Source organism: Mugil cephalus, chromosome 22, assembly GCF_022458985.1.
Source record: "Mugil cephalus isolate CIBA_MC_2020 chromosome 22, CIBA_Mcephalus_1.1, whole genome shotgun sequence".
Classification (NCBI taxonomy): domain Eukaryota; kingdom Metazoa; phylum Chordata; class Actinopteri; order Mugiliformes; family Mugilidae; genus Mugil; species Mugil cephalus.
The window spans coordinates 4024015-4036494 of record NC_061791.1 but is presented as its reverse complement, the minus strand read 5'-3'; the positions used below and the strand labels follow the sequence as shown (position 1 = coordinate 4036494).

Sequence of the window (12480 nt, the reverse complement as noted above, 5' to 3'; positions counted from 1 at the left end):
GACGTGTTCTATTTGGGTACACATGGCAGCATGGGAGGAGGTGACGGGATGGATGTATCAGCGCATCTCTTTACACCTGGTACACTGTGAAAATACCCACACTAGGTGAAAATCAGGGCCTGAGGCGGATTCCTGCAGAGAGGACCCAGAGGAACGAGTATCCTCCACGACATTAAAAGGTGCGAAGGTGACCATTAAATCAGTTTATGTGCTATATATACGTCTGGAACAGGAGCACGTATAAGATGTTGCACACATGACTTCGTTAACTCAGTAAGTGCGGAAACTAAAACCTCGACTGGCTTCAGCTTATTTTGTAATGAAGACTTCCTTCACCTCCTGGCTATCTTTAATTAGCATGAATTTTCACCGATCAGGCTCTGAGGTCTCCCTTGTTCCTCCAATCAGGGAATGGACATGGGCCTTCTGAGGGCGTCCTGTGGTGTCCTTTGCTTTGGGGCAAGGTGGGCTAAGTCTCTTTCCCAAGGGATTGACAGACTAGGGATTAGTTGGAATCGAACCGCCAACCTTTTGGTTACTGGACGACCGAATTTGGAGGCCTTGTGCTGTTCTTCATTCTGTCATTGCTATGGGGTGGGGGTGTCTGGTCTGGTCTAGGTCTGTGCTACATGTCTAAGTAACATCCACACGAAGGAATGCCAGGTCCAAAAGTCTCCCAGCAGGATACTGAATTGTCACAAGATGGCTCATGTGTTATTTACTTCTCCTGTCAGAGGTTTTTAAAGCTGTAGCTGATCAGATTTGCTTCTTGACCGACTCCCTCATACGTCCTCTTGTGCATCAGTGAGCAATAAAACCATAAATGTTTGTGTTCGCGTCATCGTTTCCAAACCACTTAACGCTGACCCTCTTTGACTCCACTGTTTTTCTCCTCCTTGTCGTTACCTCATTGCAAACAGCCCGATAGTCGATGCTTCTCCCCCTTCTTCCTCACCCGTCTGTGATTGGGATGAGTCAGAACGCATATTGAAACTCGCACAACGTCCCGACCTCACAGTGCAGACCACTCTTATTGAATATATAAGATGTTCATAATGCAAACAACAGCCCGACTGACAGACCCCGGCGTCATCGGAGCGACTGATTTGCTGATTTAATTTGTACCACGATAAGGCCCCCGTGTTCTGGTCGGAGGTTGTAAATATAGAAAGACATCTGGCGGGGCACCTGCAATCCATCTGGCCTGGCATGATAAAGACGCCCAAAAGATGAAAAACCGGGCCCCTCAGCGAGGTTAAAGCGAGAAAACAAAACAACCCACAAAGACGGCGATCACGTTCGTGGTGTTTTTGCAGAGGTGTAAATTACAATCCGGGAACATATGTGGTTGGCATTCGCTCCAATTAAAGTCGTTTCCAATGCTCGGCTGTCTCCAACGCTGTGGATTCGGCACAGGACCAGAAAGTTGTTAGGAAGGCCATCTGGTGTAGCACCTTTCGCCCCGGAAAAAAAAGTGTATCTCATGTGATTGGTAATTGCTGCATGTAGCGCTACAAGTGAGACAAATTAACATTCTGATTAGAAAGTTTAGAGATCATAGACATCAGGGGAACCTCGGTACTGTATGCCATATGTGTGTCTGTTTAGCGAGGTAATTATTTCTGCAGCATAATTCATGTTGATTTAAAGTTTGTGGATTCTTCGAAAATATCAACTCATCACTATATTATGACATTTTTAACACGTGACACCTTATTTAAACATACATGTCACATATGATATATTTTTCCTCCTGAAATTCAGGGGTTTCATTGTAATAACACCAGAATGTTTTAAAATCTTATTTTACTCTTCCACTATTAACAACCTTCCAGGTTTATATAGTAACCCTTTGGAGCAAGTTGCAGCATGGACCTTAGTTGTCGTGCAATACTGTGCAACATTGCTTTAATTTTTGATCATTCAAGTATGCTTTTCTGATAATTCTCCTTTTTTTTTTTTGCATGGTTTGACTTTACAGATTCAAAACTAGTACTTTTTTACTTCTCACATTTTCTTTCCGAATGAACTCAGAAAGCAGCTCTTTGCATTTCAATCTGGCGACGCCCGTCCTCGGTAATCGAAATGCAGACCTTGGACATTATCAGCCCACTGGAGGTGAAAAGAGGCCGAGAGCCGCCGCGCATCAATGTAAAATGGTCATTTATATTCTATATTACTCTTCTGCTCCGCCACATTTCGAAGGAGTAAGTTTTTCGCTCCATTTGTTTGTCACCTGTTATTTCTTGCATTTCATTACATACATGTTGAGAGAAATATTGAAATGATTTGCACTGATAAATCTAGGCACTAATTCATAAAGTAGCTGATGAATTCCAGATTAGTTCATGTACAAATTTCTTTTCACTTCATCACTTCCACTGTCAGTTATTTTCTCAATGTATTATGAGCATAGACTGTATATAAATATGGCCACTTCCTTGCACTATTTTACCGGGGAGCGAGAGTTTAATCAGTGTAGTTCGAGAATGGAGCCACGCTGAGCCGTGATATCAATGACTTCCTCCAGACTCACTCATGTTTTACTTTAATTAATACTACACTCTGCTCCACCTCCACCAGTTACAAAAGATATGTTGGATTATACACTGCACTTATTCTATATAGTGTCAATTAACTAACTAAAACAAAACTTACAAAACGTATCCAAAAAATTCAATGATCCTCGGGTGAGAAAAAAAAAAAAAGGCGTGTATTGTAGGATGGAAGAAGTGGAAATTATAACTTATACTGCACCCAGTCACCAGGGGGAGCTCTACTTGCTTTGGCTTCACTTTTGAGGAGCAGTTCTGTTGTCGGTACCAACACGAGTTTAATTTATTTTTCACAATATGTTTGGAAGAGATAGCTCCATAAAGTTTTTTATTTATCATTTTTAATTTTCCACGAAACAATAAATACGATGATAGCACGTTATTCAGAAAAAAATAAAGTAATAATATGACAAAATAGTGACAAAAAGATTTAAGAAGTTTTATCCCGAAAAAGATTAAATCAGTTTATCTAAAGAATAAAAGAACAAAACAAAACTGCTAAGTCAATCTGCTTCGATAACAACCGCTAACTGCTAAAACTGCTAACCTCTCTACCACTTCCGCTTCTTCCTGTTGTCCAGCCAATTATAAAACACGACATCAACATTCCCATCTTGACGTCAACTGTCTATTAGTATAACATAAAAAGTTAGCTACCCAACTTCAAGCAAGATTCAAGGATTTGTATTTGTCATTCGCAACCGTACACAAACATGAGATGGAAAGAAATGATGTACTCAGGTCCTGGATTATTTCCCATAGGTATATAGACAAAAGAATATATTCTATGTATTTACTTGAAGAATCATAAAAATGAACTTTCTTTTCAAAGGCCAACACATAAATCAACAAAAGCTGTGACTCAAAGCTGGTCACCAGAAGATCATTTTCTGTGCAGCTGAAGAAGAGTGAGTCAAAATGGTTATAATGGAGACACTCAGAAAGTGAGAAAAGAACTGCGGTGATGCATCTCACAATATGCAAATGTCTCCGAAAGATAAAAGTCGGTATAAACATGCAGAGCGGGTCAGAGGAACGTCCAGCCAGTTTGTAAAAGATTCTTCGCTGCTATGAGATCTGTACGTGTTCACATGCCGACTGTGGCTGTTTTTGTTGTGATTTATGTGTGAGGATGTGAGGGACCTGGATCAGGAGGAGGAATTTTTTCGCTGGAAACAAGTGTGATGGAAAGCAGCTGATTATTTGAATGCTAATGAGCGGCAACTAGCAGGAAAACTTTCTTCTGTTGGTGAATTATGTTAGGATACCCTCTGGCACTTTATATGTTATAGATATTATGGAAAGTGTTTTCACTATAAATTATCTTTAAGTCTTACTAGCCGTTGTGAGGTTTTCAGAGGTTTGGCCGACATGAACGGTTTCCATTCTTCATGCATATTGGAAAACGGTGATTTTGTGCCATCTTTCAGTGAAATTGCTTAAATTTATAATGTTTTGTGATGTGCTGCATATATCAGGGGTGTCAAACGCACGCCCTCAGGTCCAATCTGGCCCGTGGGATGAGTTTGCAAACTGCAAAAATTTGTGCAAATGCATTTTTCAATAAAAGTAACTGCTATTCCAAATAGGGGTTTGGGGTTGCACTGAGACCAAGAACTAAAAAGCAGATTTGAGCAGTTTGCCAGAATTGCACTTAATTTTTGAGAGGAATTTCCAACACTAACTTTACTTAAACCAAAGTCCTGAACATGTGTATTATAACTGACGAATGGGAAACTTTTCCATCAGATACAAGCGCGCATTGAGATGCAATTCCTTTAATGGCCACTTGAGAGTGACCTCAGAAGTGAGTCATTATCCTTAGACTCCAATAGTGCAACTTTACTGCAGAAATAATCATGTTTACATCTGCTTTGGTCTTTAAAGCAAATGTCTTCTCTTCTCTTCAACTGTACGGTGGTGAATTTTATATGTATACACTATATTTTTTATAAAATGCAACACGACAGTTGCTGAGTTAAAACTTCAGTATATTATAGGGGTGGGTATTGGCTTCACGATAGGATACATATCGCGATATCTGAGTCACGATACGATACACTATTGGGATATTATGATATCGTGATATACTGCAATATTTTACACAGTTCTCTGAGAAATTTTAAATGCAGCTTAAAATACACATTGTATATATGTACACGTATATGATGACAGTGATAACTCACTGGACAGAGTCAAAAAACAACATTAATGTCACTAACGAAATGTAACTACGCGCCACGGTGACCCAAGCTGCAAGTGCTGTGATTGGTCCACTTGATAGTAGCGTGTTTCCTCTTTAGTATTTCCAGCTACTTCTCCAACTCTGATTGTTTTGGATCAATAAAGGTTGACTTGTTCGACAAAAAAAAAAAAAAAAAAAAAAGACGTTTTAATCACCATTGTTAAAAGTGGAGCAGGAACAAAAATGAACTCAATTTGCAAAGAAGACACAGCGCCCACTAGTGTTTGGGAGGCGTTGTTACAGAACGACCCACACTGACGAGCATGCAAGTATTAATAATAATATTTATATAATATTATTGACTAGTTGCGTAGCTTAAGCCGTCATCCCAGCAGGGAAGTTGCTTGGTGCTCAGTAAAGTAGTAAATATACACTTTATACATAGAAAGGATAAATGATGAGGTGCAATAATATGGATGGCACCTGAAGGCTCGATGGAAACTTTTCTAGGGTGTTTAATTAACTCCTTGTGTCTTGAAGGAGGAACTCTAACCATCTTTGGGCAATTTTTTCTTGAAACTGCAGCTTTCAGTCTCCAACAGTTGAGGCTACATTTAAAATGCATTACTATAATATAACCTGTCAGCTGCTACAGACTCAGCTTTTGTCCGCTCTCTGTGCTCTTTTCCTTAACGCCGCTGTGAGCTCCTATCAACAGCTGGGCCGTGGCTCTGCGGCTGTGACATTTTCGGTTAGCCAGTTGGGTCAACCGTTGAATCACTTTGGCCATTTCGCTGCTAATGTGGTCCGAGTCCCGGGTACATTCATTCATTATTGATGAGAGAATAAATGTCTCTGTGGTGTAGCAAAAGCAGCAGCTACCTCGGTGAATCATCCGCCTCTGATGAGATGCTTTCAGCTGTACGCACCTTTGTCAGGCGTCGACGTGCTCATTGAGGAGGGGGTTTTTCCCTGTGCTTTCCTTACAGTAGCCTACAGTGCTTTTTTAATTTATTTTTTCTATTATTATTTTTTTTTTTCATCCCCACATCGGCCAATCGCCGTCAGGCAGCAGCTGCCTGTTGCCATGGTAACTACCTGTTAATATTCCAGCAGAGTTTTCTTGCAGGCAGGAGGGGGTGGGCGGGGGGGGGGGGAGCGCCACTTTTCTCGCTCACAGAAAATCGATCGGACATTCCTGCAGAAAACCGAGGGGGCCGAGACGAGCGGACCCCTCATTGACCTCGCTCACCTTGACTTGTGATTCAGAGGCTCAGTGCACGAGGCCCGACTGCAGACCCAAATGTCACCGCGGCGATACAAGTGTCAGCCCTCATTGGATAATATTTCTTTTCGCCGTACTCAGACTCCTCAAAAGGTCGGGCGTTAAGGAGCCGAGTGACAAAAACCCTTCAGGTGGGACCGTCCGTCTGCCTCAGGTATAAAAAGGACAGCATTGATCACAAAGCCCTTTGTGCACTCCGAGGTTGATCCAAATCCGTCCATCTCTCATGAAGACCTCCTGTGAACGGGGCTTCTCTGCAGCCTCTATAATGAGCTATTAATTAACAGGCCCTTGTAGATAAGCGCTGAAACGATCAATCGGTTGGCTTGACTGACTGAAAACGGTCTCGTATAGCAGCTACACCCCATGCATATCTACCTCTTGCAAAACAGAAGTCGTGTGGTATAAATGTGACTACTTTTTTTTTTTTTTTACATGTTATATAATTTTATTTCTGCAACAACTCAGTAAAGTTTGCAGCAGCACAAGTGCAGGAAGGCGTGAGGCATCGCCTGTGGCTCGACAAGAAAAAACCAAACAAGAAAAACAAGATGATTTTTTTTTTTTTAGGAGGGAGAAATGCACAAATTTCTGTGCGGTGCAGAAAAATAGCTCCAATTCAAAATGTCAGGGTTTGCCATTAAGCCAGCAGTGTTTTTACTCAAAGTCCCCGCACAAAACACCCTGCACTGTCACCTGTGAAAATGGTCTGCAGAGCTTCAGACGTCAGTCGATCTCCTGGGTGAGGACCGGAGTTCAGACTGGACTCTTCTCGTGGATGTGGTGGGATCTGGAGAGTGTTTCCTGTCGGGCTTTTGTAACGATCACGCGTTCCTTTCAGCTCAACGATCACACTCGTCTCCGTTGCAGAAAACACTGCGGCTTCTTTTCCCCCTAGAGTCCCTAGAAGATTGATAAAAAAATATATATATATAAAAAAAGGTGTTTCCATCTTGTAAATTGACAGAGAAGACAAACCTGTGGGGTCATGCTTACACCCACCTCCATCAAGGTTCAGTAAACACTGTGTAATGATTTGGTTTTCAGTCTCAGGTCCAGTGAACTCATCTCAGAGAACATCTCTCAGTGGGAATTTCTTCACCGGTGCTCAACAGTGCTGGATATCTGTCATTCGGCGTTCGTATTCCGCTCCATAAATTTGTTATTAGCTGTGTGCTAATGTTTGTTTTAGCGCTTTAGCTTCAAAAAAATAATAGTCACGGTGACGACGCCATGCACACAGAAAGTGGTAATGTCGGCCTTCGTTGCTAGGCAACCGTTGACTTCTGAGCCACGGACGCTAACGGTTAGCAAGCTAACAACTGGTTGACAGATAGATGGTATTGGTTTGAATATATATAAAGAGTTATATACAAATATATAGAACTGACGTCTGAGTCACGGACGCTAACGATTAGCAAGCTAACGAATGGTTGACTTCCTAGATAGAAAGATAGATAGTACTGGTTTGAATACATATTAAGCGTTATATACAAATATATAGAACTTTACTTAGTTGCTAGGAAACTGTTGACTTCTAAGACACGGATGCTAAAGGTTAGCAAGCTAGCAAATGTTTGACTTCCCCAATAAATAGATAGAACTTTACTTAAACGTACTTATGTTTGCACATTTCCATTTGGTTTTTATTGATTTTAAAATATTAGCTTTTAGTTTGATTTATTTTTCAAATTTCAATATGGAGTTTGTTTCTTTTTTTGTCTGCAGCACTAGCTCAGCACTGTGAGGCCAGTGGTCATGCAGAGTTCCCAACTTCAAAAAGCAGACCCGCACGCTGTCTCTGTTGGTCCAGTAAACTAAAATGTGTTTTAAAGTCTTTTTTTTTTTTAGTCGTTTGTTTTTCACCTTCACACTGTGGACACTGGGGAAGTGGATTTTTGTTTTTTTCCACCAGACTCATGTAAACACCAAAGAAAATAAGAAGTCATTAACACAGCAAATCAAGATCGTATCAAAGACTGGCATCTTGTACTGACAGAGCTGGATTATTTGCTTCATTCCAGGACATGTGTTTTTTTTTGGTGTGCGTTTATTCCTCCTCATCTTTGCAACATTCATTTTCTAAACCTTCTCCTCCAGTGTTGTATTCCCGTGCAGACAGCTACTGCTGCTGCTGCTACTGCTGCTATGTGTGCGTGTTTATATACTTGTACAGCTCAGTATTCTCTACATTATTTATGAGGGCCTTGCATGAGCAGCGGTATTTCTGCAGAGATGACACAGGGGATTTTGGCGCACCGCTCGGAGCTTTAAAGTAGTCTCGTCCCCGTGACCCAGTCTGTCTCTGCCCGACAGCCACGAGATGAAGGGAGCCCCGGAAACAGAACGGAACAGAACAGAAAATGCAGGTCAAATCTGTTTTCCCTGGGATTTGACAGTTTCTCAAGTGCGTGAATATGTTCCCGCTGAGCTCATGCGAGGTCACGGAGAGATGAGGCTGAAGCGCTGCAGAAATATGAAGTTATAAAACACGCCTGTCTCATGTTGCTTCTTTTATTTTTTTTATTTTTTTAAAATCAGGTGTCGGCCTATTCCCTCCGTCATCTTCGTCTCCTCGGGGCCAGACTGGCTTCTTTCTCACCTCTGATGTTTATTACACAAACATCACCTAGGATCAAATATTATATGCTTTTTTTTTTTTCCCCTCCCCAACCCCCCCAACTCCTCCCGGCCAAGTGTTAGTGAGAGATAACGTGTAGAAGGAGTGGGAGGTGGGGAATGAGGGAGAGCTGCAGACTTGTTTATATGTCTTGATCCGACAGGATGAATAATTCAGCAAAGGCCTCCCTGGCACCCCGGGATCATATGAAAAGAATAGCAGCGGGAGAAGAATAGTAGTAGGAGGAGGAGGAGGAGATGAAGTTGGGCCGACGATGAAGATGGGAGCCCTTGATTGCGGGCGAGCGCTGTGAATTATTCAAACCCGTTTCCCCTCCTGAAAAAAAAACAAACGTACAAGTGCGAAATCTTCTAGCAGGGGACGCCATGAATGCCAATATGGCGGTTATGGTGATTGGAGGACATTCAAGAGGTTTCTGACTCAGGACTGACAGCTTTCAGAGGCCTCAGGAATCCCTACGTCTTATTTGGGCTTCCCAAGACTTTTCCCGAACTGAACAAGCAGCATAAAACTGATCTGCTGTTTCCTCTTTCTTGATCTGTGACCCCACCCCCCACTGCTCAGAGAAACATGCACCAGTTCCTGTCTAGTCCTCTGCCTTTTACTGATTGTTGTTGGAGCTGAACTCTGCCATCTTTAAGCCTCTCTTAGCTCATTGTTTTGGATTTTTAAAGGTCGTCGCATCGGTTCGATAAACAGCGGAGATAAACTTTATACAAACACAAGTCTTGGTCCATTGTTAGGCTCAATGTTTAGCCGCGACCTACCATTGACCGTAAAGAACGGTGAAATATCGATTCGGTCCAGCGATGCCACATCATACATAAATAAACTGCAAATTGCTCAGAATAAAACAGCGCGACGTTCACTTCGTTGTCCATATCGAACAAATATCAATACAAAGCGATTTCAACAACCGACAGGTGGTCACCAGTGGACGTTCAAGGCTCTGGTTGCCAGGGTAACCCTGTAGAATGCGTCCAATCCCAAGTAAAATATAAATATCCACCTTCTTCCTGAATACTGAACTTTAGCCTTGATTCATAGCGGAAGCTGGTTTTGTCCTTCCGGTAGCGCTACGTCTCCATGGTTTGAGTAGACATCAGCATTGTGGTACATATTACGCATGTTTCTGCAGTAGTTCTGCCACACCTCATCCGTCATATCGTCAAGCCGTTCATCTGTTCGTTGGTCCTCGGCATGGAGTGCAGGGCGCGGACATTCTCGTCATAGTTGTTGGTGCAGTCTCTCCCTTTGAAAGAAAATACTGCCAGTGATGGCACCGCTCCACCTGGGTTCACCAAACCAGCCTGAATATGGTGGATTTGGTTGCCTTTGTTTTTGGATATTCCATGGCCTGGATGACTGGGAACCTTCACGGATGCGGAAACAAACATTTTAGGAACTCTGTGGTCGTGACATACAGAGTCAGATATTCCCACTGGTCGTCGCCTGAGTTCGACTTGGTGTCCTCACTTGTCTATTTTTGTCTGTTTGACTCAAGGCTTTGGTATTCAGGATACAAACGGAGCAGTCAGATGCAGAATCCGACAAAGGTCTGAAGTAAAAATTTGTTTGTTGGGGCGAGAAAGACGTGTATCTTTCCTTTGCGTAGGATAAATGGTACAAGGCAGAGTTGCATACCGAGAGTAAATAACTGTATGTGCGTCTGTATGTATCATCTGAAGCACACTGAGGCTTTGGGATCAGGATAAAAACTTACCTACAGTAACATATCTTCTGTATGTTTCACCCCTGGGCAGCTGGGATCTCCAACAATTCAATAGAGGCTTTTATTAAACCAGTGTTTCTCACTTCAGGTCCTCGGGACCCACTGCCCTGCATGTTTCCTTCCTCCACCACACCTGATTCAAATCACCAGCTCGTCATGAAGCCCTGCAGTGGCCTGATAAGGAGCCATTCATTTGAATCAGGTGTGTTGGAGGAGGGAAACATCGAAAACATGCAGGGCAGCAGGTCCCGACGGCCGGAACCGAGAAACACTGTATTAAACTAACAGCTCTTTCAAAGGCTGTTTGGTAAAGAGGGAATAAGGGGTTCTAGCAAAACACGTGTGGAGGAGGTTTATACAACCACATGTTTTTAAGTAAACCTCAAACACACAATCACAAAAGTAGAGCGCCTGACCCCTAAAAATAAATAAAAGGTCTTGAGAAGAGATGTGGGAGCCTTTTATGGTAGGACCTGAGCAAAGATTGGCCAACTTTTACAATGAGCAGCCCAGCTTAATCACACAGGTGAGGCCAATTTATACCCGTGGAGAACAAAGGAGGGAGAGGAAGACATAGACACATATACAACGATCAGCCACAACATTATGACCACTGACGGGTGAAGTAAATAACATTTAAATCATATTGTGAAAATTGGAGGCACAAGGGAGACCTGCACAATATTAGGCAGGTGGTTATAATGTTATGCCTGATCAGCAGGTCCCTGCATGTTACAGTGACACAAATTTTTTTCTTATCTCCTGTTGCCGTTCCAATATTATAAAATACTTTAAAATAAAGATAAATTAACATCTCTCCAAAACACTTAAATTAAACCAATTAGTCAATTAGTGCTCAAGTCAAAATGTACTTAATTAAGGCCCCTAATTATAACAAACTATGATAAAAAGGGACTTTTTTTTAGATGTCAGTGTTACATAAAACCATTGTCCAAAAGTCCCCATTTCATCCAAAGCAGACCGGCTCTCAGTCTTTTCATGAATGCATTTGTTTCTTTGTTTGTTTTCACCATCACTCTTGAGGAATTCCATCCGAGACACACCCCGACATCAGCTGCTCTGGTAATATTGCTCAACGGCGATGGAAAAAGGCTGTTATAATAATTGCGTCTAAAATAAAGTCGACCTCCCCGGAAAAAAAGGGCTGTGGGAAGAAGAGGGAGGCGTGACTCCCCGATGGGGGAATACCGGAATTCTAGGGTTGGACACTGTGGGAAGAATGCGAAGCTGTGGAGTTTAAACTCCTACAGACGGATGAGAGTCATGCACCAGTGTCCACTCACTTGCACAGGTCCTTTGTCTTATGCGCTGGCGTCAAACACAGACAAATTGACTCGGCTCCTCCGTGTCGTAATTATTGTTTGTTGAGAAACGGCGTATCCCACTGCGCTGTGTCATTAGGATTAGCGCTCGCCGTGGTGTCGCTTTCCATTCTCCTGTAGCAAAGAAAAAAAAAATACTCAATATCCAATGTGTCACAAGCCATTCTCCCCAGCCACACAAAGCCTGGCTGCAATAACTGCACCTAAATGGATTAGTTCTCACCGGCCGCACCTTGTTTTCAAGAGAAGGGAGAAAAAAAAAAACACACACACACCTGTGATGGCCATTATGTTATGTAAAGGCGATGTTACACAAGGTCACGCCTCGGATTTATACGTTTGAAGGAACAAAAGTGGTTCTCGCCCTAATTGGCTCGATTAGAGTTCAAGCTATGAAGTATCAGCCAGGCGTGCAGCCAAACAGGAGAGTGGAAATCGAACTACAAGTGCAGCTCGGGTTACGCTACAGAGGCAGTTTATTTTAAAGATGATATTATAAGTTGATTATGCACTCTTAGTCTGTTAAAAGGACAGAGCCACATAAATCATACCCTCTTTCAACTGGTAGAGGTGTATATATACCTATATACAGTTTATATCCATGCATAGTCCACCTATATGTGTGCTGTTTGTGTGAGTGTAGAATGTTTCTGTACTGCTGCTGCCAACAATGTGAATTTCCCCATTGTGGGATAAATAAAGGCTTATCTTATCATATCTTATCGTATTGTTTATCGAA

General features: G+C 42.3%; 1 protein-coding gene and 1 long non-coding RNA gene across 4 annotated transcripts in view; one reads left to right on the top strand and one right to left on the bottom strand.

Moving 5' to 3' along the window:
• LOC124999803 (ankyrin repeat and BTB/POZ domain-containing protein BTBD11-A) overlaps positions 1-12480 on the top strand; it is a 174787-nt gene that overhangs the window by 102686 nt on the left and 59621 nt on the right. The gene's annotated exons all lie outside the window — the stretch shown is intronic.
• The window catches only part of LOC124999809, a 53850-nt gene that overhangs the window by 9167 nt on the left and 32203 nt on the right, over positions 1-12480 (bottom strand). Inside the window, exons 3-4 of the long non-coding RNA XR_007111230.1 lie at positions 11703-11855; positions 6722-6928 (exon numbers count right to left, since the gene is read on the bottom strand). This is a non-coding gene — a long non-coding RNA (uncharacterized LOC124999809). The remainder of the gene's footprint in view (positions 1-6721; positions 6929-11702; positions 11856-12480) is intronic.